The sequence below is a fragment of the Microtus oregoni genome, unplaced genomic scaffold (genome assembly GCF_018167655.1).
Source record: "Microtus oregoni isolate MIOR12 unplaced genomic scaffold, Mior012 000000F_ref0000247, whole genome shotgun sequence".
NCBI classification, from domain to species: domain Eukaryota; kingdom Metazoa; phylum Chordata; class Mammalia; order Rodentia; family Cricetidae; genus Microtus; species Microtus oregoni.
Genome location: NW_024543059.1, coordinates 29,003,087 through 29,030,016, shown reverse-complemented (window position 1 = coordinate 29,030,016; position 26,930 = coordinate 29,003,087). Strand labels below are relative to the sequence as shown.

Sequence of the window (26,930 nt, the reverse complement as noted above, 5' to 3'; positions counted from 1 at the left end):
CTATGCATGGAAGCACATTGCATGGGGACCTCTGGTGATGAATTATAAAGCAGCTCACCCCCCAACACTCAGATGTCCTAAAGACCAGAGGCTGTGGGGCTGGGGGTGGGGTCCATGTCTGGGGGCAGCGTCCACTTACCCTGAAGGAGAGGGAGGCGCAGGACCTCAGCTTCCTGGGTCACAGGGTCACTTGAGGCAGGAGTGATTTATTCCTTTCAGCTGCACCCCAAAGGCTCAGGAAGAGTGAAGCAGAATTGACTCCCAGCAAGCTCGGGCCTTGTGCTGTTTGTGGGAGGTAGAGATTTGTCTATTGTTTCATTATCTAACAACAAAGGGCTAATAATGAAGATAAACAGATGTGACAGCCCTCCCTGTGAAAGCCTGCCTCCTCTAGCAATTATCCTCTGTCTTTGGAGGAGACACAGAGAGCCGTTTTCTGGTGTCAGATCTAGAGGTTGACAAGACCTTGGTCCTCAAGGGACAGGGCATCCAGCACTTTCTGGACTCAGGAGCCCTTTGCCTTTTATTTTGTATAAGCAGTTTTTTCCACTTATTTTTTTTCTGGTTATGAAATTAATATGCAATAATTATAAAATTCAAAGCTCAGAAATAAATAAGAAAATGACCCACCCCATTTAATCCCTGCATGACAGATATTGTCAGTTTGGTGTATATTTTTTTTTCTTTTTCTATGGGAGTTTTTTAAACTTATGTTTTATGTGAATACATACATATTTATCATTTTTAATATTGTCAACAAAATGAGATCAAGTTAATGGCTGAGCATTCCTCATCTGAATGGTTCAAGCTCTGAAACTATCTGAGCAATAGGATGTCATAAGTGGAAAATTCCAACACTCACTCCCCCTATGTAAACCTTGTGTCATGCACAAAAGTCTTTCAGATACCAAATCAAACCATATACATTCGAGAAGATAGAGTTACTTCATGTGTGTTCTATATGAAGCATGGCCTTTTCATTTAAACTTGGGTCGCAGACTCAGATACGTCTCAGCGAATATTCCCAATTCTGGATTTCAGTCGCCCATGGTCACCAGCGGCCCTAAAATAGACCTCTTTATCTGGATCTGAGAAGGAGTGTGGATGGGGAGGAGATGGAGTATTCATGTAACACTTTAGAAGACTGTTCGAATTGTTTTATTTCATTATTAGCTCTTTTGGTGCCTAATTTGCAAGTTGACTTTTGTCATTAGGCACAGATTTAGGAATGAGCATAGGCAGTATTCACAGTGACTTGTCTTTGGCATCCCCTTGGCAGATACCCCAGATATTATATATATATATATACATATACTATAATACATATATAACATAAAATGATATAATAATTACATATATAATTTCATTTTACATTATATAATATAAACATCATATATATGTGTGTTCACATATATATTTGTATATATATACATATACTTGTTTTTCACTGTACTGCTTTTAAAATTATGAACAGAGGCCAGAGATAAGGCTTAGGGGGTAGAGAGTGTTGCTGCACAGCCATGAGGATCTGACTTTGGATTCCTCCCACCCACATAAAAAGCCATGTGTGGCCTATCACACATGCACTTATAATACTTGTGGGGGGAAAGAGAGAAAGAGAAAGAGAGAGAGAGAGAGAGAGAGAGAGAGAGAGACAAAAGGATTGCTGGGGCTTGCTGGCAGCTAGTTGAGCTCCAGGTCCAGGGAGAGACCCTGCCTCAAAGAAGTAAGAAAGACAGTGGCAGAAGAGGATGCACAGCTTCCTCCTCCTGCCTCTATGCATGTGTGTGTGCGCGCTCGTGCATGCACACACGTGCACACACACACACACACACACACACAGTTAAAAACATTTGTCAAACAGCACAAAGGGTGAACAACCACAAGCCGGATTCTTAGACTTATTAAGAATTTGAATCTCTTCTTTCACTGTTGCCTGTTTTCCTGCTGATTTGTTCAGTGTTTTCTCATCAATTTATTGGTGTGTTTAGCGCACCAGGACTATGTCTCATTTGTCATGGACACTGCAGATATTTTTCTTCAGATGTCCGTTTTCCTCAATCCTACTTAATGACATCTTTGGCAATGCAAAATCTCGTGATTTTTTTGGTTATCCTGTCAAACATTTCTTTTATGGCTCCTGTTTTTTTTTTATTTATTTTATTTTACCGATGAGACATCCCTAAGTGCAGATAAACACTCTCCATTTTTATTTTCATTTATTGACAGGGTCTCATGTAGTCCAAGGTTGGCCTTGGACTCATTTTGTCCCAATGATGACCTTGAGCTCTCAACCCTACCTCTTGAGTGTTGGTGACACGGGTATAGGGCACCATGTCTGGCTTCCTAGTTCCTTTTAATACCCAACAGTTTTACGTTCCCATCTTCTCTTATTCATCTTATTCATCTTTAGATATGTGTGAATTGAAGATACATTTTTTTCCACATGAGCATTCAGTTCCTGAATGTTATTTATTCACGAGCCATCTCTGTATCTCTGTTTGATATCTTACTTCTTTCCTTTTGGTAATAGGGGTTGAGTCCAGGGTCTCATGCAAGTAAGCCTACACTCTAGCATTGAGTTACCTCCTGCCCTCCCTCTTCAACATGTAGGTTTGTTAGCTAATCTAAGGGCTTGCATATATAGCAAGTGGTTATTTGTTATTTTGCACATTGTAATAAAATGCAAAAATAAAATACAAAAACAACTTAAGGGTGAGCGGGCTCATTTTGGTTCCGATTTTGTGGGTACAGTCCTTCATGGTGGCAGGAGCTGAGGGCAGCTGGTCAAGGGAGATGAATGCTAATCCTCAACTGGCTTTGTTCTGTGTACCCAACCTGGGACCCTGGCTCATGGGATGGCTCCTGACACCAGTGGGTGAATCTTCGGCTTCTCTTGACCTAATCAAGACAATCCCCCACAGATGTGCCTCGTGGCTTGTCTACTCAGCAATCCCAGATTCTTCAGGTTCACCATGGTAATCATCGCAGCATGTGTAGTTAGCTTGAAGTGTTCTGGGTGATTTCCCTACATGTCTAGATGCTCTGATTTATTTGCTCATTCTTAGGGCAGTATTGGCTGTTAGCACTGCTGTTGTAACATTGAACGGGGCCTGCTTATTTGTTGGGGTTTCTGTCCCACCCGGTACCCCACAACTGTTTAGCCCCAAAGAAAATCACACATAGGTCTCCATAAGTTATAAGCTGATTGACCCATTAGCTCTATCTACTCACTGGATAACTCTCACATCTTGATTAACCCATTTTTCTGATCTATGTTAGCCATGTGGCCCAGTACCTTTTTTCAGTGGTGCAGATCATATCCTGCTGCTTCTGTGGTCTGGGCAGGAGTGGCAGGAATCAACTTCTTCCTTCCCAGAGTTCTCCTGTTCTCATTACATCATTTTTACTTCCTGTCTGATTTTCCCGCCTATATTTCCTGCCTGGCCAATCAGCGTTTATTTATAACATGATTGACAGAATACAGACAATTCTCCCGCACCAGCTGTGACTTTCCTTGTGAGACCATTGTGGGGTACCCTTCCCGCAGCAGTTGTGACATCATATATCGAAATTTAGTGGACATGCCATGGCTCATATTTATCAACAGAAATGTCATGTAAGCATGGGACTGCTTTGTTATTTCAGTCTCATGGCCTCTTTGTTTTTCTTCTTTTTCCATCTCCTCCACCCCAGACTTTCTGCTTTGTGACTTTTCCTGGGGAGACGTGAACAGTATCTGTTCATTCCAGATAGGGAACCCACGGCAGACCAAAGGAACTATCTCACCCAAATCAGACTGAGAGAACCAATGAGTTTATTGGGGTCACTTACAAAGCATGGGTGACCCAATGGCAGGTGTCAAAGGCTCCCCAGCATGTGATGGACTTCTGGGACTGAGTCCTGTGTAGGCGGTTAGCCTGATGTGAGAGTCCCCCCCCCCCCCCCCGGCTGCAGTTGTTACTGTCCGTATAACCTGGGGAAGCATCTTGTGAACATGGCGACTCCCTTAGCTCTCAGTCTTTGCTGTGTGGTCCATTGGTGGATAAACTTTAGAGGAAGCTAACTTATCCCCAGCCTGCTAGGGATGTCAGCTGGGTTGGCTCTGTAGGTTGATACAGGCCAGAAGCGACACCTTCTTTCATTTCCTCCTCGGCTGAGTCTTTTGATTCTTTGCGTCCTTCACTGGGGCTTTGCCGTTTGGTTTAAATACGGTTGTTACCTCGTTGGTTGGATTTCCAGTCAGACTGCAGAGCTGTCGCTGCTGTCCCTGGGATCACTGCCTTCCCTTGCACCATTTTCTAGCTGATATGGAAGTTACTACAAACCTGCTGGCTTTTGCATATGGAGACTGGTCGGTCACTTTGCCTTTTTGATTGTTGGTTTAGTTGACTGTGGACTTGTCCATTCTGGCCCCTCCTGTCGGCTGTTTATTCCATTGGATACTTGCCCACTGTGGGGAGAGTCTTGGTTAATTGCATGCTCCTTGGGGACAGGCTTCATGATCAGTAGACATCTTCGTACATGAGCCTGCACATCCCCAGCAGCCCCCAGGCCACTCCATCTGCTCCGAAGTAGGAGCAGGTGGTAGTCAGAGAGAGCGCGCTTTGTTTTTGTGTGACTGGAGTGGGTGGCAGGGAAGGAGTCTTGTACTAAGGCTTCTCCAGGCCAGGGCAGTGGTCCTACTTGAACCTTCCCATGGACACTCATCCACGGAATCTTAGAGGCCTGTTCTACATTCTGCTCTCTAGAAGAAGCAACAGACAGGCAACTCCTTGGGTGATTTCAGTGGATGTGTAGTAGTGACGGTGGGGACTTCCAAGCCAACAAGATGCCTCTGTACCATGAGGCAGAAGTAGTGCACAGGAGGTGTGTAGTGGGGACAAGCACAGCAGGGAGTCGGAGGCTGTGGAGGATCAGCGGTGTAGATGGACCCTAATATGGTACTGTGATGGTGGTTAGCCAAAGGAAGACCCCACTCTGGCTGGGATGACATGTGCTTCCTGGCCACACCATTCATACAAGACTCCATTCCTCAACGGGAGCCCCAGCCCCTGCGATGCATAGCCCTTGATTGTTTCCTTGGTCCCTGTGGTGTCGGATTATCCACTGCAGCAGCTACCCACTGCTGTGGGTTCTGAGTAGTGTCTCCTGGTCAGTGGTAGGTGTTATTCTTGCTAGTTTAGGTTCCTAAGTCATTTCCCATTCCACTTGTTTCATTTTAAATTTTATTATTATTTTTTATCTTTTAAATGTAGAATCTTTAAGACATTATAGCCATTAATACTGGTTCATCAACTTTTTTCTTTTCTTAGTTAAAATATTTTTATGTATAAGGAGTTTATTTTATCAACAGTCTGCTCCTCGTACCGTCCCACGGGATGCCTCATTTTCCACATTGTTCACTCTGGATTCCTCTGCTTACAGAGAGGGCGTGGGGATCGAGGGGAAGAACTATGGTCCAGCCTGTCTCCAGCCAGTGGAGCCCAAGCTTGGCCAGCTTTGTGGCGGGCAATGAACAGAGGACCGTGCTGCCCAAGCAAGGGCAGCCCAGATCCAGAGGCAGAGGTGCACACAGGCAGAGCTGGCTCCTGGGAGGTGGCGGCCTTAGGAGACGTACACAGAGTTGGTAAGGGAAGGAGGAGCAAGACATGCCCTTTTGTCGGGGGTCAGTGAGGAAGACTCCAGGGTCTGTGAGCCTAGCCCTTAAGTGGGGAGATCACACCGGAAATCAATTGAAGGCTTCTAATGAGGCAGTCAATATACTTGGCTTTGGGAACGACATAAGAAGCTGATGGGTTCAAATGTATGTACTGGATTGAAGTAATAAGGGCAGCGGGGCTGCGTCCCCAGCACCCCGGCTGCCCGCTCGGCTAGCTTATGCCCCAAAATAATTACACAGACACTGTATTCTTTTAAGCACTGCTTGGCCCTTCTGCCCTAGCCCTTACTGGCTAATTCTGATATCCCGATCAACCCATCTCTAATAATCGGTGAGCACAGGTCTTACCGGGAAGATTCTAGCCTAGTCCATCCTGGGTCAAGCTTCATGGCGTGTGTCTGCCTGGGAGTTGGGAGTATGGCGTCTCCCTGAGGCGTCTGCTCCCGAGAGCAGAGCGGTGGAGTCTCTGAGCTCACTTCCTCTTCCTCCCAGCATTTTGTTCTGTTTACTCCTCCCACCTATCCTCTAACCAATAAAATGGGCCAGGGCAGTTCCTTTATTAGCCAATGACCTTCCTCCATCATTTCCCCTTTTTCGGTTTAAACAAAAAAAAAAGTCTTTAACATAGCAAAATTACATATAACAAAACAGTTATCAAGTAAAAGTTACAATAATCTTTATCATAACTAAGGAAAACTATAACTAACTATTCTTAACTCTATCAAAGACACCAGAAAGATATAATATTACCTAAGTAAACAAGAAAAAAAAGCAACTTTTAAAACTCTGGAAATGACAAAGACATCTTGCTGCCTGTACAGTCACCCAAAGTTCTTTTGTACCGTTGGGGCATCCATCTTCAGCCTTCAGGCCCATGGTATCCAGCAGACATTTCCATAAAGCAGGAAAATTCAAAGTCAGTTCAGTCACTATCTGTTGTGTCCTGCAGAATGTCTCGCAGACTCTTTCATGAATCAGGAACCCCGAAAGATCATCTCACCTTTAGGCAAGTTCAGTAGTCCTCTCTCTGCGGGTTCTCTGTGTCCAGTTTATGCAATAGTCCAGGCAAGAGCAGTTTCTTGCCCAAATGGCTATCAAACTCCATAAGGATCCTCTTCGATGCCCATCTTCCTCTTGAAGTACATTGGTGCTGCCAGGAGCAGAGTGTCTCATTGTCATGAAAAGTCCTAAGTTATTAAAACATTAAATGTCCTATTCTGTAATCTTTGAAAGACATGAAGAATGTCTATCTAAAATATATCTCTATATATCTAGAAAATCTAACTAACATGACTACAAGCTTTACTATTATCGATGATTATCCATTAACAACCTATATATATTACATTTTTAAATGAACTACACAATCACAACACCTTAATCAATATCAGAAATACATATAACAAAATTGACCTTAAATCTCTATCAATAAAGCAAAATCTATACTAATGCAAATTATTCATACCTATATCATATCCCCCTTAAAATGTAAAAGAACGTTTATAAACCATATTTGGGAACATGGGCGCAGTTTTTTCTCTCCAAACTGCTTCCTGCTGAATGGGGGCGTCGTTAATTAGGTCTTTTATGGTATAAACTGTGTGCTAGTTTCATCTCAGTTGGCAGTTGAGTGAAGCAATTTTTTGAAGGCGTTCACACCAACCCCTCAGGAGTGCGTGGTCCATCATACCAAATCAGAATAGAAGAAATGAACAGCGTCTCATCCTCTGTGAAAACAAAATAAGAAACTCCTTTCCAAAGCATCATGTCCTTAGATCCAAATTTCAAAGTCAAGGCATTTTCACAATATTTATGTTGGATTAGTTCAGCAGCATTTATAAATAAATATCTTTTAGCATCTGTTGCTCCTTCCTCAGCATTTAAATAATTTAAAGAGAGCATAATAGCATACAGTATCAAAATTCTCTGTGTATTTTCCATCTTTGTGCAGCTTTGTTTTAACCTCTATTTTGTTTATTTTTACTTTTAACTCTTTGCTTTTTGAGACAGGTTCTCTGTATCTTTGACCTGAAGTAACTCTGTAGACCAGGCTGTCTTTGAACTCTCAGAGATCCGCCTGTCTCTGCCTCCCAGGCATTCAGGATTAAAGGTGTTTGCTACTACACCTTGAACTCACAGAGATCTGTTAGTCTCTGCCTTCTAGGCACTGGGATTAAAGGCGTGTGCTACCACACACAACAACTTTCTTTCTTTTATTGTTTTTTACTTTAAGAACTTCAACTTTTAGTCTGCATATATTTTTAACACACTTTAAACCATTCAGAAATTTTCTTTGTCTTTGAATCTCTCTTTACTGTATATCTCTCTTTTTCTGACCACACGAGCCTTTAAATTACTGAGCAATATGGGTAGGATTAAAGGCGTGGCTTTGCCAGCTAGATTCAGTCCATTCCTTAGCTTTCCAGCCTCGTGGCGGATATACAGGCTGTAGCCATGTTTACTGCAACAACTGTATGGCATTTCAAGGTCCCTGCCAGCAAGTGAGCTACAACAGACAATACTCAAGTCCTCTCTCAGTAGCCGGCCCTCCTGCCTCAAACAGTCAGAGTTTGCCCTGGCAGGACAGCCCAGAAAGCCGGCATTTTTAAACGGCGCAGCTTTTTTCCTGCTATGGCTGAAAACCGAAAAGCATGTGTTCAGCTTTTCCTCAACACCGTTTAAGTGTTTCGTGGCAGGACCTCTTAATGAGCTGCAGGCTTTGCAGCTAAAGCTGAGTCAGGAAGCCTCTCTTAGATGAGGCGCTTGCTTGCCTCTAGCAAGCAGAGTAGAACCGAGAAATTGCTGCTACCAAGAAACCAGGCGCAATGCTTTCATTTTGTTCTAGAATTACTTCCCAAGCTATCTCGGGCTTTATGTGGAAGCAGTTGTCCACGTGGGCGCCATATGAAGTAATAAGGGCGGCGGCGGGGCTGTGTCCCCAACACCCCGGCCGCCTGTCCAGCTAGCTTATGCCCCGAAATAATTACACGGACACTGTATTCCTCCAAACACTGCCTGGCCCATTCTCTTCTAGGCTAATTCTCACATATTAATTTAGCCCACCTCTAATCATCTGTATGTAGCACCCCAAGGTGCGCTTACCGGGGAGATTCCAGCCTAGTCCATCCTGGGTCGGAGCTTCATCCCGGGAGCGGGGCATGGCGTCTCTCTCTGAGGCGTCTGCTCCCGAGAGAGCTGTGGAGTCTCTGAGCTCACTTCCTCTTCCTCCCAGCATTTTGTTCTGTTTACTCCTCCCACCTATCCTCTAACCAATAAAATGGGCCAGGGCAGTTCCTTTATTAGCCAATGACCTTCCTCCATCACTGGATCAATCTGGCCATCTCTTAATGTGCTTTTCAGAATGGCCTGTTTTCAAGTGAAAAGTGATTGATATATGGTTGGTCTCATGTAGCTAGAATGCCACTGAAAAAGGAGGAGGGGGTGATGTCATAGTGCCGTGGACAGGTAGCCTAAGCAGAGTCCCCTTCTGTTGTGCCGTTGGCTGCTGGGGCTCTGGATCACCATCTGCTGAGGACCTGCAGGTGCCTATCTGCATGCAGGCTGCAGGCTGAGGGTCCTGTACTTAGAATTCCAGCAACTCTGCATTTTTTTTCTTGAGGAAATTAAACTTAAGATCTTGCATATGCTAGGCAAGTTCTCTACCATTAAGCCAGGTCCCCTCCCGTTTTTATAATTCTGGGGTACCCAGACTGACCCTGAACTCTTGCAAGCTCTGAAACTTGTAACAGAAACTATGGTTAGCTAGCACCTTAGCTAGGTAGGAATATGCTTTTTTTTTTCCCCTGGGCACTCTTGCCTGAGTGAGGAGGCCTCTCTTCCTAAGGTGCTATCCATTGCTGGATATTTTCTGGGGCTACCCAACTTTCCTGGTGGCCCAACCCAGATGCCTGACACCAAGGTTTGATGGGTTCCCATCATGCTAAAGACGATAATTCCTTAGCCAGCCAAGTGTGAGTCCTGATTCATTTGATCCATTCCTTCCAGTTTGGGGTTGGTTCTAGATTTGTAGGGCAAAAGCTGAGAATGGGGTAGGTAGCTTTTTGTGACAGTGAAGTTGGTTTGGTCAGGTACCCCTCAACTGGGGAGACGGCACTGGTCCAATCAGGGACTCGGCCAGCACAGCCTGGTCAAGGAAGCAGCCTTGGTCTTCTTGTGCTTGAACATTGCTTGAGGACAAGAAATCAGGAGTGACTTCTATTAGGGATCCTGATGCCCGTTGGAAGCAGCTCTTCATGTGGGTGAATTTGACATCTGCCCCCACACTCATCATTTCCTTTGTCTAAAACTGTGCAGTAGCTCTTTGATTTTCAATTTTAAACCCTTATCTTCTGACAGCCCGGCTGCCCCAGAGCACAGTGCTGGAGATGGGCTGCCTTTGCCGTGTTCTTAATGGGATAGGTTTTATTTCGGATGAGTGGATGGTGACAGCCTTTAACCACCTCTATGTGACTCTTCTCACAATAACCCACTTCCCTCTCATTTAGTGAGAGCAGCGTGATCGAAGCTCACCTCACAGTTCTGCTCTCCTGGTGGCCTGGGTGGATCCTGGCTCTTCTGCCAGGACCAGGGTCAAATAGGCTAGCCACAGCCCAGGAAGTTTGGGGCAGTGGAGAGGCCTGTACCTGACCTCAGGACCCAAATGGCTCTTACTGTCCTTTCCACCACCCAGAACATGTTGTATTCAGGTCAGAGCTGCTCTGCCGCCAGGTCCATGGACTTTTGGGCATTTTGTGCAAGATGCTTCCTAAATGAAGAGTCAGGGAGGGAAGCCAGGCAAGGTGCTCATTGTGGTGTCTCAGCATTTAAATGACTTGTGTCTGTGGGTGTCTTAGCATCAGGAGATGAGTGCTCAGGAAAGGTGGAGCAAAGGTGTTGGGTGCCTTCCCCCAGCGTGGCTCAGAATGTTTTTAGAATGAGGGGTGTCTTCCAGCTTAAGCCCGGGAGCCTCAGGGACTCTGTGGTCTTTGGTTTTCTCCAGATGGGCAGATGTGGATGATGTGCTTCTGTTTGGGTCAGTCCTTAAGGAGTCTGCCTGAGTGTCGGAACTTGGGCTGTTGACTTACAGAGAAACGAGACTTTCTGAAGTCTCTTTCAAAACTGTCCTGAGAGGGTTGAGGGGTGTTGCTCTGTGGAGAGGGCTTAACCAGCATGCTCCAGGCCCAGGGACCACACTTCCCACCACTGCACACAAATGAGTCAGTTTTCCACGCTGTTAGAACTTTCACCTTGTCATTGGTGGCAGTATTCTTCGGTGTGCTCTGTCTGGTGAGAAGCACCTGTGAGTGTGGGCCTGCGCCCATTATTGGCTGGTGCCCTGGATCCCATGCCACCTGCTCACTTACAGTCTAGCTGAGAAGGTCCCTGGTGTTCAGTGTGCTCACCGCCAGCCCCTGTAGAGCGCCTTCCTGCAGCTCTCACAGCTGCTCCTCTGAGGTCTTGTTCTTCGCATGTGGAATTTTCCCTTTGGCTATTCCAGGCTCATGATCACGCCATCAGTGGAGGATCAGGATTGAGTTGACTGGCATGGCCATCTTCTGTTCTTTTATCAAGGATATGTTTATCTTCTCAGTTTAAAAACAAATTTACAGTAAAGTTGGGGTAACATGAAACCCATCATCTGATTCGGTTTTGTTTGTAAGGTTGGTGTGTCGAAGTGCCTTCCTTCTGGTATGTGTTAGTTGCTACCTTCTTTGCAAAAGAACGTAATTATTCATTCCTCCCCAGCCCCCAGCACCCATTGTTTCTCCTCTGTCTCTATGAACCTGACATTTCTCAGCACTTCATGTAAGTAGACGCCAATAGTGTCTGCCATTTTCTGCCTGGCTCATTTCACTTAACGTGATGTCCTCAGAGTTTACTCCAGCTGTAGCTGTGCCAGATTTCCCTTGCTTTTTTAACTGCTACATAAAAGTCAATACATTTGTTTTTTTTTAAACTGATACCTTTACAAACAGAAACTATGTATATAAGGTACTGTATAATGTTTAGATACATGTATACATTGTACAAGATTTAAATCAGGCTACACATATCCGTTTTCTCAAACAAATATGATTTCTTTGTGATTAAACTTTCAAAATCCTTCTAGCCTTTTGATTATGTGCATTGCTGCCTGTAACAGTTCCTCATTGCTAACTGGCTGTTTCCTTCTAAGGTTGAATAATATTTCACTAATATGGATGTGCCACTGTGTGTTAATTCGTTCATTGGCTGGGTGCCAGGAGTAGCTCCTGTAGTAAAAACAGCCCAAGAAGCAAGAGATGGCTCTGTGGCTAGAGAAGGTAGGATGGAGTATTCCTTTTACATCTGAACACTGACTCCCACGATCATCCGAGTCGGCCGAGGGCAGAAGCTGCAGATGAGCTTTAAAGTCCATTCCTCGAAGAACGGTAGCAACATGGGTGTTAGTTCCCACTCCTACACTGGACTTTGTGGAATGAAGAAACAGGGCTTGTTTATAGAGAAGACTGTATTCATCCTGGAGACTGTGCACTGCCAGGCTTTCAGATGGATGAAGCTGTGTGCTCAGAGCTGGATGGACCTCTGGAAGCATTCCCTCCTTCTCAGGCTCTGAAAACAGGAGAAAACTGTGTTTACAAGAGCTGGTGAGGTTGTGATCGGTTGCACCAGAGCTTGTGAAGTCTTTGCCTTTGAAGCTCCCCTGTCAAATGAGGACATTGGTAAAATCTCTCTGCCGTTGACATACCCAGAAATAGAGCTGAATGTGTTTAGAATTCTGGGAAGCACCGTCAGAGGAATTAAAACGGGAGATGATTGGAGAGATGCTGTTGTGGGTGGGGAAATCCAGACTGGGAAATGTCATTTGCAGGAGATGTCCTCGTGGCATCGGATCTCTTTGGTCTGAGGGAGAGGATTGTCTTACTTCTTTGGGACCACACACAGCAAGCGAGGGACCGTCTGTCAGGCTTGCTCCTCAGGTCTCTTTGTGAAGCTGAGCTGGTGGTTCCCATCCTTTGATAGGCAGGATAAGGAAGGGAATCACGATGTAAGATGCCCAACAGCATCAGGCAGGAAATGGAAGGCGCCAGTAATAGGAGGGGCTGTGGATTTGGCCCAGCTTTTCCTGACCAATGTGGTAGGCAGTTGGCCGAGGCGCTGCCCCTAACAGGTGTGGTGTGTTTTGAGGTAAACGCTTCCTTCAATCTCCCGTGTCTACGGAGTGGAAATGTTTCTGCCCAAGGAAGGTGCCTGGGAAGGTGTTCTCCCACAGAGTGCCCTGGGCTATGCTCAGTGCTTACACCACAAGGCCTGGGTTAGCTGAAGGATCCTCATTGTACTTCTCTGGTGATGCTGGCTGTTTGTGAAAGGGTACTTCGCTTTCTCAGGACCCACAGCCGGGTTCTAGAGCGTTCAGAAGCCCTACTGACTAAGAGAGTGATTTTTCTCTTTCTGTGTTTCCCCGTGTATTCACATCCGTGTCAAGTTCGTTTCCTGTCAGTTGTCTAACAATGTCACTTGGGGTAGTTTGTCTTCTGTAAAATGGGAGCCATTATTACCTGAAACTTAAAAATTTAACCTTTCGGAATTTAAAAATCTTGGGTTTAGGGTAATAGCTCAGAGTCATCCAGCCTTTCCAGAAAAAAAAAAAAAATCAGCATCACAGAATGATGTTTCACATTCTGTGCTCTTTAGAAAGAAAGAATGTTTCTATAAAACTCTAGGTTTTGTCATAGAAAACACCGATAAATCGATACTTAAAAAGAACCTCAAGCAGAGGAGGTTTCAGTTTTGACTTCTGCAGACGCAGGCTGGCTGCAGGGTGTTCCTCTGTGGCTCTGGAGTGGCCTGCAGCAGAGGTCTGGTGGGCTCCAGGGAGCCCAGGGTCCAGGAGTTTGGACTTCATTGGCTGCCTTCCTGCTCTTTGTTCAGGCTCGCAGGCGCCAGGGAAGGGCAGCTACAGCTAGCCTTGGGAAGAAGAGATGCGGCCACCAGCCTGTATCATTTTGTTCCTCCTGAACACATCAGATTGTCACTTACCCAAGCTGGGGTGAGTGCCTATGGCTTGAGCTTGTCTGCCACCCTGCCTGGTAAAGATAAGATGCCCAGAGCCACTGGAGCTATTTGGGTGCACAGTGGAAGACATGTCATTTAATCCACCCTCTCTTACCCTCCAAACCATTTGCATTTCTGCCATGAACGGCACTAGCTTGTTTCCTTCGGAGCTCTGTGAAGGCTCCTTTTCTTTCTTCATTTTAACGGAGGATTTGAATGAAAATACATACTGTTGGAGCCATTTGCTAATGCTTCACATTTGAGAAAACAATAGGTAGCTGTTGCAATGGGTTCCTAACCATCTGCACACAGTACCTGGCCTTGACAGCAGTAGGTCCTTTCTCTTGTCTGAGCCCCCCTGGAGATGCTCTGATCCTAATCAGAGCAGCTGCAGCTTGGGGGAGATCACAGTGGCAGAGGGTTGGAGATGGATGCACTCCCGCACTCCCGGGATAACCACTCTACCTAATGAGGCTGAGTAGCTGCATGAGCCAGACATCACTGAGAGTCTCCAGATGGGTGCAAAAAGAGAGTGTATTATAGTAATGCATTTCTGAAATTCATTATTATATTATATATAACATATAGTGCTATATATTATATACTATAACAAACATTCCTGAAATTCAATATAGTGATTTTTATTTATTTATTTCTTGTTTTCTGTTGCTGTAGTTATTTGTTTTCAAAGACAGGGTCTTGCTTTGTAGCCCAGATGGCCCGGAAGTGGAAATCCTCCTGCCTGAGTGCTGGGATTACATGTGCGCACCACCATGCCCAGTTTTTGCTTTTAGTTTTATAACAACTCTCTCTCATACTGCATTGGCTTGAGATTTTTGACTACTCTGAAATGGGTTTGAGAGGAAATTATTTAAAGTAACATTTGTTTCTGGGTGAAAGCCCTGGAAGTATTTGCAGGACTCATTCTTGGGTCTCAGAGAAGCCCTCCTCCTGCTCATGGAAGAGCCGGGCTGACTGGTGGGCAGAGCAGAGGAGAGCATTTTTGTTTCTGGGATGATCCTACAGATCAAGAAGCATGGGACACTCACAGGCATGGCCTTTCCTGCTTTGAACCTGAGCTATTGGAGCTGCATAGGGGTTTAAGTGTCTTTGGGCGGGGCTAGGACTGAACCTTTGATTGGGAATCAATGTGCAGCCTATAGAGTGCCTTGTTGGCCAAGCCTCACCAAGCCTCACTCCTAGCCTCTCTCATGCTTCACAGGTGTGAGTAAAAGAGTCTGGATCGGTCTGTAGAACCTTCAGCTCAAACCTCGTGATATTTTCCCAGGCTTTGCTTTCTTTCTTTCTTTCTTTCTTTCTTTCTTTCTTTCTTTTCTCAGTTGAGTGGTGGTGATGCATGCCTTTAATCCTACCACTTGGGAGGCAGAGGCCTGTGGATCTTAGTGAGTTCGAGGTCAGCCTGGTCTACAAAGCGAGTTCCAGGACAGTCAGGACTGATAGACAGAGAAACCCTGTCTCGAAAAACAAAAATAACAGAGTACTTCTCTCACACATTACATCCTGATGACCACAGTTGCCCCTCCCTCACCTCTCCTCTCCCAGAGATCCATTCCTCTTTTTCCTCTCACTATAAAAAAAAAAAGAAAAAAGAAAAAAGAAAAAGGCCTCCCAGGGGTATCAACTGATCATGGCTTAACAAGTTAGACAAGACTAGGCTAGGTATATAGCTAGCCTTGTATCTAGGCTGGATGTGGCAACTCAGCAGGAGGAAAAGGGTCCTAGAGCAGGCAAAAGAGTCAAAGACGCCTTCACTCCCACTGTTAGGTATCCCACAAGAACACTCAGCTACACAACCATATCATATATATAAAGGACCTAGCTCAGACTCATACAGGGTCTGTGTTATTGCCTGGATGGCCCGGAACCAGGAGCAGGACAATCCAGAGACTCAGGATAGAACCAAATATGACTGACAAAAAAAAAATCAATAAAATGTGATATTCTGTTGTACTCATAGATCAGTGCCTAGCCTAACTGTCATCAGAGAGGCTTCATCCAGGAACCAATGGGAGCAGATGCAGACCCACAGCCAAGCACTAGGTGGAGCCAGGAGGAACCCTGCAGAAGAGGGGAAGAGGCTTGCAGGGGTCAGGGGTCAAGGACACTATGAGAACTTGGCCCACAGATTCAACCTTGCAGGACTCATGTAGACTCTAACTTGTGTTAAATTGAAACAAACAGCAAACAAACAAACAAGCAAACAAAGCAGTCACACATTAAGCAGAATCCTCTGCGCTGGCATTTGTCTGTACTGGATATGGACACAGACTGAAGCAATAACTTCTTGACCAGAAGGGGTTGGCTTGGTCAGTGGCTCAGTAGGTTTGTCCTGCTCTCCAAACCCTCCTGCTATGGCCACCCCAGTTTCTTGTCAATCCACAGCTTCCGTGTTTAGGTGCTGGTGTTGTCTTCACAGTAGCCCGAGGAGTGGCATAGCAGGCAAGGTTCTGGTCTAGCTCATGCCTCACAGAGGAACAGAGGACTACCATTCCAGGAGCTTTTCAGGCCACAGCGTCTGTGTCTGTCCATTCCTTCCTCCTGGATGCTGTAGACCATTCTCTGACATCATCCTGGGAGTGCAGTTTTTCAAGGCAGTTTTTGGGGGAGCCGTCCCTGGGAAGAACCGTGCCCTTCTGCCTCCTGGTATGTTACCACCAAGAGGTGGCATGGGATAACTGGTCAACCACCTGTCTTCCCACAGTAGTTTCTAGATCGAGTCAGTAAATCCTTCTGCAGTACCAGTGTCTGCTGTGTGAGGTGAGGGGATAGGATTCTTTCTAATAGCAGCCACTGTCCTTGCCTGTGTGGTTTATTGCTGTTTAAAGGTAGACTGGACATAATAAGAATTTATAAAGTTTATTCAACTAAATAATGGTTTGGGAAGCGTCAAACTGGAAGAAGCTGAATTCTACCAGGCAGTGCTTACCAAGAGGAGACCTTTCCAGAACAGACATGGAAATGATGTCTAGCAAACATTTCATTGGTTACAGCTACACAACTGCCTCACTTGATCTAGCCAATTGGAAACCCCCTAATTACAGAATGAATTGTGTTGGCTGCTTCTGATCAGCTGAATTTTAGTTCAACAAATATTTATAGGTGGGAGACTACTCTTGTAGCCAGCTTGGCTATAGCTGGAATTAGCTAAAACAAAGCAGCTAGGCACACCCGTGAGGTTTGTTTTTTTTTCTTATTTAAATCATTTAAAGTAGGAAGACTCACTTTTAATCCAGATCTTTTGAAGTAGGAAGATCCACCTTTAATCTGGGCCACACCTTCTGTTGGCAGCCTATGTAAAAGACATGGAAGAAGGAAGCATGCTTTCTTTGCCTGCTTGCTTTTACTCTCGCTTGCAAATCCATTCCTTCACTAGCATTAGAGCCTACTTCAGGTTTTTTTTTTTGGTTTTTCGAGACAGGGTTTCTCTGTGGTTTTGGAGCCTGTCCTGGAACTAGCTCTTGTAGACCAGGCTGGTCTCGAACTCACAGAGATCCGCCTGCCTCTGCCTCCCGAGTGCTGGGATTAAAGGCGTGCGCCACCACCGCCCGGCTACTTCAGGGTTTTTGATGCATACTGAAGACCAGAGGAGACTTCCAGTCTTATGGGCTGAACAGCTACTGGATTTTTGGACCTTCTCTTGGTAGACAACCATTGTTGAACTGGCTGGACCACAGCCTGGAAGCCAGTCTAGTAAATCCCCGTTCTGTGTCTATATATAGATTCCTTCTGTCCGTTCTGTTCCTCTAGAGAACCCTGGACAATACAATAGGCAACAGCTCAGGTTAAATTGTGCTTAGCATCTGCAGATCCAGCAAGGCTAAGATCCTTGGTGGCCCCTTACTGGCTTTGTCTGCTCTGGGCAGGCTTGGTCATCGTTTTAACTGAATGTTGTCATTCTAACTTCTGCTGCTATTTTAAAACTTGAGAATAATTTCACCAGTTGCAACATAAAACCACCCAAGGTTTACTCTTTGTGTTTGGAGTTGAAACTCCTTTGGCATATTCTGTTCTGTGACTAATGCCTGCTCTAGTCTGACATTTTGGTGAACAAGGGGTTCAGTCCTCTTCTGGGCTTCCGTGACAGTCAGTCAGTGGGTTCCCTGTCATCCACCTCAGAATGTCAGTGCTGTGGAACTCTGTGTGTGTGTGTGTGTGTGTGTGTGTGTGTGTGTGTGCACGTGTGCATGCGAATGTGTGTGTGTGTTTCCTTTCTTACTGAGGAAGGCCTAGAGAGGACCCTTAGAGAAATGGCAGCTCCGGAAACAGATTTGAAGTTTCTATTATGTCTGGATTGTAAGTTACTTATTTCCTTTCTAATTGTGCTATAATCAGAGGGGTTGGGGATCCTGGGATTTGCAGTTACCAGTCTCTGGCATGCTCTAGTTAGATGGGAGACAGGGAAGAGGTAGGGTCAGACTTTCCTTGCTCCTCCTCTAGTGCTCTCCATGTTTTATTTTGTCCTTTTTGACTTCAGGAAATCACCTCGCTCTAAAGCATGGTTCATGTTCTAATATAGTCATATTAGGTCCCTTGAAAGGAAAACAAGTTTTGAGGAATCTGATTGTAGAAAAGCACTGCACACTGGAACCCCAGCTATGGAGGGAGGCCTTGAATAGAAGCTTTAGTCACGGATGGTGCCTTTGAGCCATCTGGGCCATGGTTTCCTCATGAACACACTCATGTGGCCTGCATTGTGGGTAAGACACTCTGGTTTATAGGCAGGTGACTGTTTTACCCAGTACTCTGATTTTTCTGTCCCAAACACTGGACTGCCTGACACTTCCCCTCAGCGATTCAGCCTCCTTCATGGCTCTTCCTGTGAGCTCACTGATGGCATCCCTTAGCTCCAGGAAAAGGTATGAAGGCGTTGTCAAATGGTTTCTCAGTCTCCATCTATTTCAGCTCTTGGAGAGTGAAGCTTTTAGCAGAACCATGACACACATCCCAGGCTCTCCAAGGGCCTGAATGGTTGGGACCTGGTCACTTAGCACTTCATATCCAGAGCCCTGCTCAGGTGCAGAGGGTCACTGTTGCTTGTTACCAACTGCCAGTTGGCCTGTTCTCCACAGTGCATGTATGCCGTCTACAGACAAATACTCTATACCACAGACAGGTACTCCATACTACAGCAAACATTACATACCACAGATAATCCATGTCACAGATAAATACACCATACCTCAGACAAACCCTGTACCATAGGCGTATACCCCATACCACTGATAACACCCTAACTATAAACACCCTATACTACAGACAAAAGCACACACCCTACACCAAGACAAACACTTCACTGTGCAAACACCCCACACTACACCTAAATATCCCATACCACAGGCAGATATCCTATAGCACAGACAAATACCCCATACCCTCACTTACTCCCTGTCCCTAACCACACGTCACACTTACATACTTACATGTACACATGTACATACATTGTACCTCATGCCACACACCTCACTATCATGTCATACACACAAAGACACATGTAAGTACCATACTGACTCCACATTTAACTGACCGCATTCCACAACATGTATCATGTCGCCCCACACGCGGATCCTACAACCCATTCCACCCCCATACATAGGCCCCTTATGGGTTCTAGGGACTGAACTCAGTCAGGGTCGGCTTTTGCCAGCTGAGTCATCTTATTAGCCCAAAATAGTTTTTAATGGAAAAAAAATACTACAAACCAAAAAGCACCAGATGCCAAATGCAGATAGGGAATTCTCCTGTGGATTCTGAACTGGGAAATCTGCAGTCAGGAGAAGCTGGGGGTCCAGATAAAGGCTGACATGGTCCCTAAGGCTTTCTTTGCTGTCCTCTATCTATTCCCCTTCACCTCCTGGTGAATATGGGGGAAGAAAGTGGAAATCTCAAGGATTCTCACTAATGTTATTCAGTCTGAAGAGAAGGGGGAGCATGAGAGCAGGGAGGGTTAGAAACCTGGTCCGGCTTTATGCTGAGGTCTTTGATCCATTTGGACTGAGTTTTGTGTATGGTGATAGATATGGGTCTATTTTCATTCTTCTACATGTTGATATCCAGTTATGCCAGCACCATTTGTTAAATATGCTTTCTTTTTTCCGTTTTTTTTTTTTTTTTTTTGCTTCTTTGTCAAAAATCAGTGTTTGTAGGTATGTGGATTAATATCTGGGTCTTCGATTCGGTTCCATTGGTGCTCCTGTTTTTATGCCCATACCAGGCTGTTTTCAGTATTGTAGCTCTGTAATAGAGTTTGAAGTCAGGAATTATGGTTCCCCCTGAAGTTTCTTTATTGTACAGGATTGTTTTGGCTATCCTGGGTTTTTTCTTTTCCGTAAGAAGTTGAATACTGATCTTTCAAGGTCTGTGAAGGATTTTGCTGGGCATTGCATTGAATCTGTAGATTGCTTTTGGTAAGATTGCCATTTGTTTGCACTGACTTGTGGGAAAATTTAGCTCCATCTTCCAGTGTACTGGACAGCTCACTAATTCTGTTCATTCTACACTTAGCTCCCTGAATATCATATCACACACAATATTTCTAAAAATCAAGCTTTCTTTTACTGGTTTTAGGTTTGTAGAAAAAAATGGGCATCAAGTTTCTAATTTGCTGGGCATCTTGTAGTGTCTCCAGCTCCTTCTTGTAGTGTCCCCCATCTCCCTCTTGTAGTGTCCCCATCTCCCTCTTGTAGTGTCCCCCAGCTCCCTCTTGTAGTGTCCCCCATCTCCCTCTTGTAGTGTCCCCCAGCTCCCTCTTGTAGTGTCCCCCAGCCCCCTCTTGTAGTGTCCCCTGGCTCTCTCTTGTAGTGTTCTTCATCTCCCTCTTGTAGTGTCCCTCAGCTCCCTCTTGTAGTGTCCCCCATCTCCCTCTTGTAGTGTCCCCCAGCTCCCTCTTGTAGTGTCCCCCAGCTCCCTCTTGTAGTGTCCCCCAACCTCCTCTTGTAGTGTCCCCTGGCTCTCTCTTGTAGTGTCCCCAAACCTTCTCTTGTAGTGTCCCCCCAGCCCCCTCTTGTAGTGTCCCCAGCCCCTCTGTTCTTCACATCTCCCTTGGTCACACTGCCCACTGTGTTGCCTGCAGACTATGTGCTGTTTGCCTATGTCCACCCTGTATTTTGTGGTTCCCTGTTTGTGTCTCTGTGGGATTTGACAGGGTTACAGATTCATCTGACTTTTTTATGCAGACATCTTTGCTTCACTAACTTCCTCCTGTTATAGGAATGTCCCTTGTCACATCCTTTCTCCTCTTTGCTTCCCGTGACATGGGGGAAGGGTTAGGGGGTCCTGCTGTGGTGCTGCTGGGCTGGTCCAGGGAATGATGTTCCTTGTGTCCCTCTGTCTCTCTGGCCTCAGCGTTTTCCCTGTGCTTCCCCTGGGGAACCTAGCAGAGATGGTCATTGCTTGGACTCACTTACGTTTCCCCATATCCCTCCCTTAGCAAAGCCGACCCCACAGAGGTGGTAACAGCTGTATGCATTTGCTGCACCTTTAGGAGGGAGCGGGCTAACCATAAGAGCCTCACGAGCACAGGCTATCCCCATGTCTCATCTCACAGCACTGCAAGAGGTGGAAGGCGGCTCTGCCCATTCCCTGGGTGTGGGAAGTAAAGCTCAGTTAAGCAGTATGCCCAGTATCACAGAGCCGGTAAGTGGAAGTGTTAGGACTGTACCTGGGCTCTGGGGCTAACCCCGTCTTCTCTGTTCAGGAATGACTAGTGACCCACTGGAATGGTGGCTGGCTATGGGTATGGTGCATGCATGACCCACACATTGCACGAGAGGAGGAGAAGCAATGTTGATGTAAGCCCCCTTCCCTTCATGTCTTCAGGACTTGGAGGATCATGGGAGACATGAGCACTGGACCTGATCTCTGGAGGTTCCTCTTTCCCTACTTCTTTCTCTATCTTTCTTGTGTGGCTGGAGCTTTTTTTTTCTCTACAAATGGGTGCACGGGAGCTTCAGAGACCAGACATCTGAGAAGAAGCCGGCTGGTGGCCATTGCCAGCTGTGTCGTTCCGTGATGTCGCATGAGTGGGTGACCATGCACCATTCTGCGTGTGAATGTGGCCACTGCGCAGAGGGAGACACACAGTTCCCCTGTGCCTCAGGAGTTCCCAAGTCACTTTAATGTTTCCGTTCCTGCTAGCGCTCTGTGAGGATGAATGCACACGTGGTGGAGGGCAGGGATTTTAGAGATTCTTTTTTCAGTAGAGCTCCTCTCTTTGTTGAAACAGGAAATAGCCTGGGTGTGGGTGGCTCTGAGGAACAGGCTGTCTCCCGGCCCCACAGGGAAGCCTGGCTGTGGTAATTCAGAGGGCACAACCTGCTCCAGCCCTCAGGGTCAGGCTCCTGTGTGGCTGTGGGGCCCTGGGGGCCTGTAAGGAGGTCTAGGAGGCTTTGGCTGCACCTCCAAGCTGTAGCCTGAAGGTGAGCTTTCAGGTCGCACTCAAGGTTTCTGGCTCAGCTTGTCCCAGCGCAGGAATGTAGGAGGGTGTGAACATTCATCTGTAAGTGTATGGTGGGGGCTGCAGATGGAATTGTGACTGAAGCATCCCAGATTCTGAAGTTGGGCCTCCTAAGAAGCCATTGATTTTTCTGAACACTCAGTCCAGGGGTAAGCCTGTCACTGAGTCCACACTCACTGGGTCACCCTTTAAGTACGGCTGTAAGTGTAGGGGTACATACCAAAGGGCACAGCCGAGGAAGAGGACTTCTGCCCCAGTGGGTGATGGCAGGGGCAAATACTGAACTTACTTTCGGAGGTGTGCAGGTATAGGTGAATGGGTACAAGTGGCATCTGAGGTCATCCATGTTGGTGTCTACCAGAAGCTGGCCTGGTATGTCTGAGGCATGGCAGAGGTCCATGGGAGTGGGGCAGGGCAAGGGACAGGAGAAAAGCTGGAGGCCATGGAGCAAGACAGAGGCTTTTGTAGGCATCCTGAGGATTTGTACTCGGGAGACAGTTGGGGTGCAACAGAGGATAATGGGATACCACTTCTAGTTGAAGTTTTACTAACAGATTTAGGGAGATATAAATTTATATATTATGAAGTTCATCCCTATGAAGTATCTAACGTGGTGGCTTTAAGTATCTTCATGACATTCATCATTCCCTAACTCCAGAGCCTTCTACCTGTGCTCAGTTCAGTGACATCCCTTAATATTACTGTATTGTCTTTAAATAGGTGTTTGGTGGGCTTTACCTCATATAGGCCTGTGACTGTCCTGCTTATACAGGGAGCAGCCATTAGTACTAGTGGGTGCACCCAAGAAGCCAGGCAGAAGGGACTGCAGGTTAGAGTCAAAGCAGGGATCATAAGGAGAACCCCAAGAGCTGGAGGTCAAGGCCAGTGTGGGGCGGTGAGGTGAAGTCACGGGTGGAATCCAGGTTGGCATGTGGGAAGGCTGTGGAAGAAAAGTTCATCTGAAGCTGGAGCATGCCAGCTCAGGGAGAAAGGCTGGGTAGTACAGCTGGAAGGGGGAGGCTGTGGGTAGAGCAGGGTCCTGTAAGGGGAGATGAGGCCCAGTTTGGACCAGCTGAAAAACAACCACCTGTAGGCATGCCTTGGAGATGTTGGTTGAGGCGTGATCTCAGAGGCTGTGGAACGGTGGGCCTAGGTGAGTGTTGCTTGGTCCATGGTCTTATCCTTGGAACTGTGCACCCGACGTGACAGCCTACCTGAGGTAACTGCCAGTCCAAGGGCCTCAGCTCCCAGAGGTGGGCATGGCTGTCTGGAAGACAGAAGCCAGTGTTTTGAGGACTCATTGTTTCTAAGCTTTGCTTGTCTGAGGAACCAGGTGCCGGATTATCCTCAAATGCCCCCCCAAATCCATGTCTGTGCAGTGCTGGGCACTTCACTCAGTGTTCAGGGAATGTGTATGTGGAGAGTTTGCACACAACTTGTGATGGTTCTTTGGTTTCTCTCTCCCTTTGACCATCTTGAGGGTGTTTCTAGAAAAGGAGAATTTTCCTGTTGGCATAAAACAAAGTCCCAACTTTCTCATGAGCTGACAAAGCAGAAAAGGCAGCGGGTAGGAATGCAGCCATGTGGTGACCATGGCTGCTCACTGAGCCCAGGTTGCTTCCGACACAGGGTGATAGACAGAGAACACGCAGGTCCTGACTCCGTTGGGACTTGGCTCCGAGACTCTGAGTCCATGACTGGCTGGCTTGGCAGGACAGGGTGAGAGTAGAATTCCCCCAGGCCTGTCATTCTGCAATGCACTCACTCAGGGGAGGCTCTGTCGCTGCTAGCTGTCCTCACCGGGCAGGTCAGCCTGGAGCTCCCCTGAGTTAGAACCTTCCAGGCTGTTGCTTGCCCGAAAAGGTCACGCATCAGAATGAGTTTCCACTAGTCCCACTCTCTGTTGGGTCTGGCTCCTGCCCCTCCCACCCTGCACTCCGAGCCACTCAAGGCTTCTAGGTCAACACTTTCTTAAGTGCTTTGACACTTGGTCTGTGTGACCCTGTCACCTTCAAAGCTTTCAGAACATGGACAGTGAGCTGCCCATAGTGAGGTTAAGGGTGGGGGTTGTTCACAGAAAATGTCTGGATCCCAGAACTATTTGAAAGGGACAAGGACATTTTGAAGAGATGCCCCTGTTGACGTGAGAGCTTGTGATAGGGAGCGGTTCCTCCCGTATAGAGCCTGCTTTCTGGTGAGGGGAGGCAGGCATGGCTACCATCAATGAAAGATGGTGTATGTCAGTGCTGGGAAGTGTCATGAGGCAGCTTTAAGCTTGGAGGGAAGTCTAGGGACACAGATGGTGGGTTAAATAGTGAGGTCAGGAAGCTGACACCTGCCCAGAAGCATGATGGGAGAGTATGAGGGTGTGCAAAGGCTCTGAGATCGACCCCTGCTTGTCTGTTCAAGGAAGAATAAGGAAGCCAGATCGGAAGTGGTGAGGCATCAATGGTCCTGGGAGGTCTGTGAAGTTCAACAGTGGAGCCTGTGTAGAATTCGCAGGGGTGATGGAAGGAGATGGGTCCAGGATGTCACCACGGCTTTGGTCTGAGTAACCAAGAACTCTCACTGTCCACTGGTCGGGAATACTTTGGTGGAGACCAGAGTGTCACCAATTCATGCAGCGAGGGCCTTAAGTTGCCTTTCAGAGTCAGAGTGAGTGTGAGTGAGTGTGGGAGATGCTAAAAGACTCACTTGGGACCGGGATGCCCGAGGGGTTGAGTGGTGTACGGAGGAGGCTCTTGCTGGCTGCTGTTTGACTATTGGAATCTGGGTCATCTTGCTGTCCTGTATGCCTGCACCTGGTTTCCTATGCCCTGGTCCATATAATCCTGCTTGTGTCGGCTGACCCGGATGTTATCTTCTCTTGCTCCAGCAGAGTCTTCAATACTAGGTAGAGAAGGGGCTCCCTGAGCCTCCTGGGAAGGAGTTGGCTGGGTATGGGTGTACAGAGCGTCAGGGCAGGGTTGGTAGCCAGGCTGTAGCATGTGATGTCAGCCATTGCAGGTGGTGATTCCAGGGAGAATGGTGTCCCTGACGATCTACCTCTGCCTTTCCCAGTGGGCCGAGTCACCCCCTGACTGGTCAGGCTTGGCTGTGTTTGCTGGGTCAGCATTCATAGTGAGGGGAGCCATGGCAGCCAGTACCGGGGTGCAGAGAAGTACAGGCTTGGGATGTGGGCGCCCACCTCTTTGTTCCCGGTGCTCTGGGGGTCAGGTATGGGGGAGAGGGAAGCAGCTGGCCCTGGGAACTGAGCTCTGTTGGCTGCTTAACAATTGTGGGGATTGTAAGTGCTGCAGTGGCCTGCATTTTCTGTAAATGTCTTCCTGGGTGGGCTTGGAGAGTGGCCAGCCTGAGAAAGACGGGCAGGATGCCAAGGTGCCCATTCAGGAGGGCCGTCTGCTGGGTACCGGTACATGAAGGAAGCCAAGTACCTAAACCCTGCCCCAGGTGGCCTGCCATAGGTCTCCCACTCCATCATTGGTGTGGGATAGGGAGCTACTGAGAGAACCATGGGGCCTTTGCAGCTGTCCTGGCTCCCAGGCAGCCTCCACTCTCCCACGGGGCATTTCTGAGGAAGATTGTGGATGTATTTTTAGCCTGAGGAACACACTGCAGGTGGCATTCACAGGTTAGTAAGGGCAGGTGTGCAGTGAGACAGTGATGGGTGCCCGTGTTTTAGAGACTGGCAGGCAGTTCCTGGGCTTCTGTTCAGGATGCATGGCCAGGATCCAGGGAAGGCAGCTGCAGTCAGGGGAGACTTTTTCTATGCACCCCCCTTTTTTTCCTTAAGTCATTTTTATCAGCATATTCTGAGAAGGAACTGCTTCATGAGTGTCCCGCTGATCTGTACCCTACAAGCTCCACCCCAAGGGAGATCATTGCCTTCTGTTCTCTCAGGTCATCATGGACCTCACTGACACAATGACCTCCTTCTATAGCCTCAAACCTCTCATGGACCTCAGCGCCAGTGAGGCAGGAGCCTGGGGATCGGCCTTTGCAGTGTACCACCACATGGCGGCCCACTGACGTCACACACCATGAGAGTCCCTGGGCAAAGCGGGTTTCTCATACTCACTGGGGTGGGTCAGATGAATGGAGAGAGTTGATCTGTGTTTCCCCCACTCTTTTACCTTAGGCATGATAGTGGATCCCAGAAGTTGGGGAGGCTCCAGCTGGGTAGCATGCTCCAGGAGCAGGACAGAAAATCTGTCTGAAGAAGCTGTAGGAGAGAACGCAGCAGGGGCCTGCCTTAGCGCTCAAGGAAGAGTTGGTTTCCAGGCAGCTCCTCCTTTGAAAGGGCAGGGTGTGCAGGAAGGAACCGAGGGCATGTGTAGGAGGTGGTGCCAACTCAGTGTCTGGGCTGCAGAATCCTCCGAAGCTCGGGTGGGTGTGCAGGCTTCCCAGGCTCTCCCAGGAGCAAAGCTAAGACGGAGACCAAGGTGTCTGTCTTTGCAGTTCAGGGCCAAAAGCACAAGCAAGCCGCGGAGGACATGGTGTCTCTTGCCCACCTGGTGGCTGTCTTCAAGCACTGGCACTTGAGCAAGGCCACTGTTTCTTTGCAGAGTCCTTGCATTTGGAAGAAGCATATCCTATCCATATATCACATATACCGTTCTAAGAGAAGTATCTCGAATTGCACGGAGCTCTGAGCCTTGTGTAGTGTTTTGCTACTTTGGGAAAAAGCAAGCTGAGAACAGATTCCCTAATGTGTGGGGTGTATGTGTGTAGAGGGGTGTGGGGGTGTGAAGAGATATTTTG

At 47.2% G+C, this 26,930-nt stretch overlaps 1 protein-coding gene across 3 annotated transcripts in view; it reads left to right on the top strand.

The window, feature by feature from the left end:
* The window catches only part of Apba2 (amyloid beta precursor protein binding family A member 2), a 212,332-nt gene that overhangs the window by 20,812 nt on the left and 164,590 nt on the right, over window positions 1-26,930 (top strand). The gene's annotated exons all lie outside the window — the stretch shown is intronic.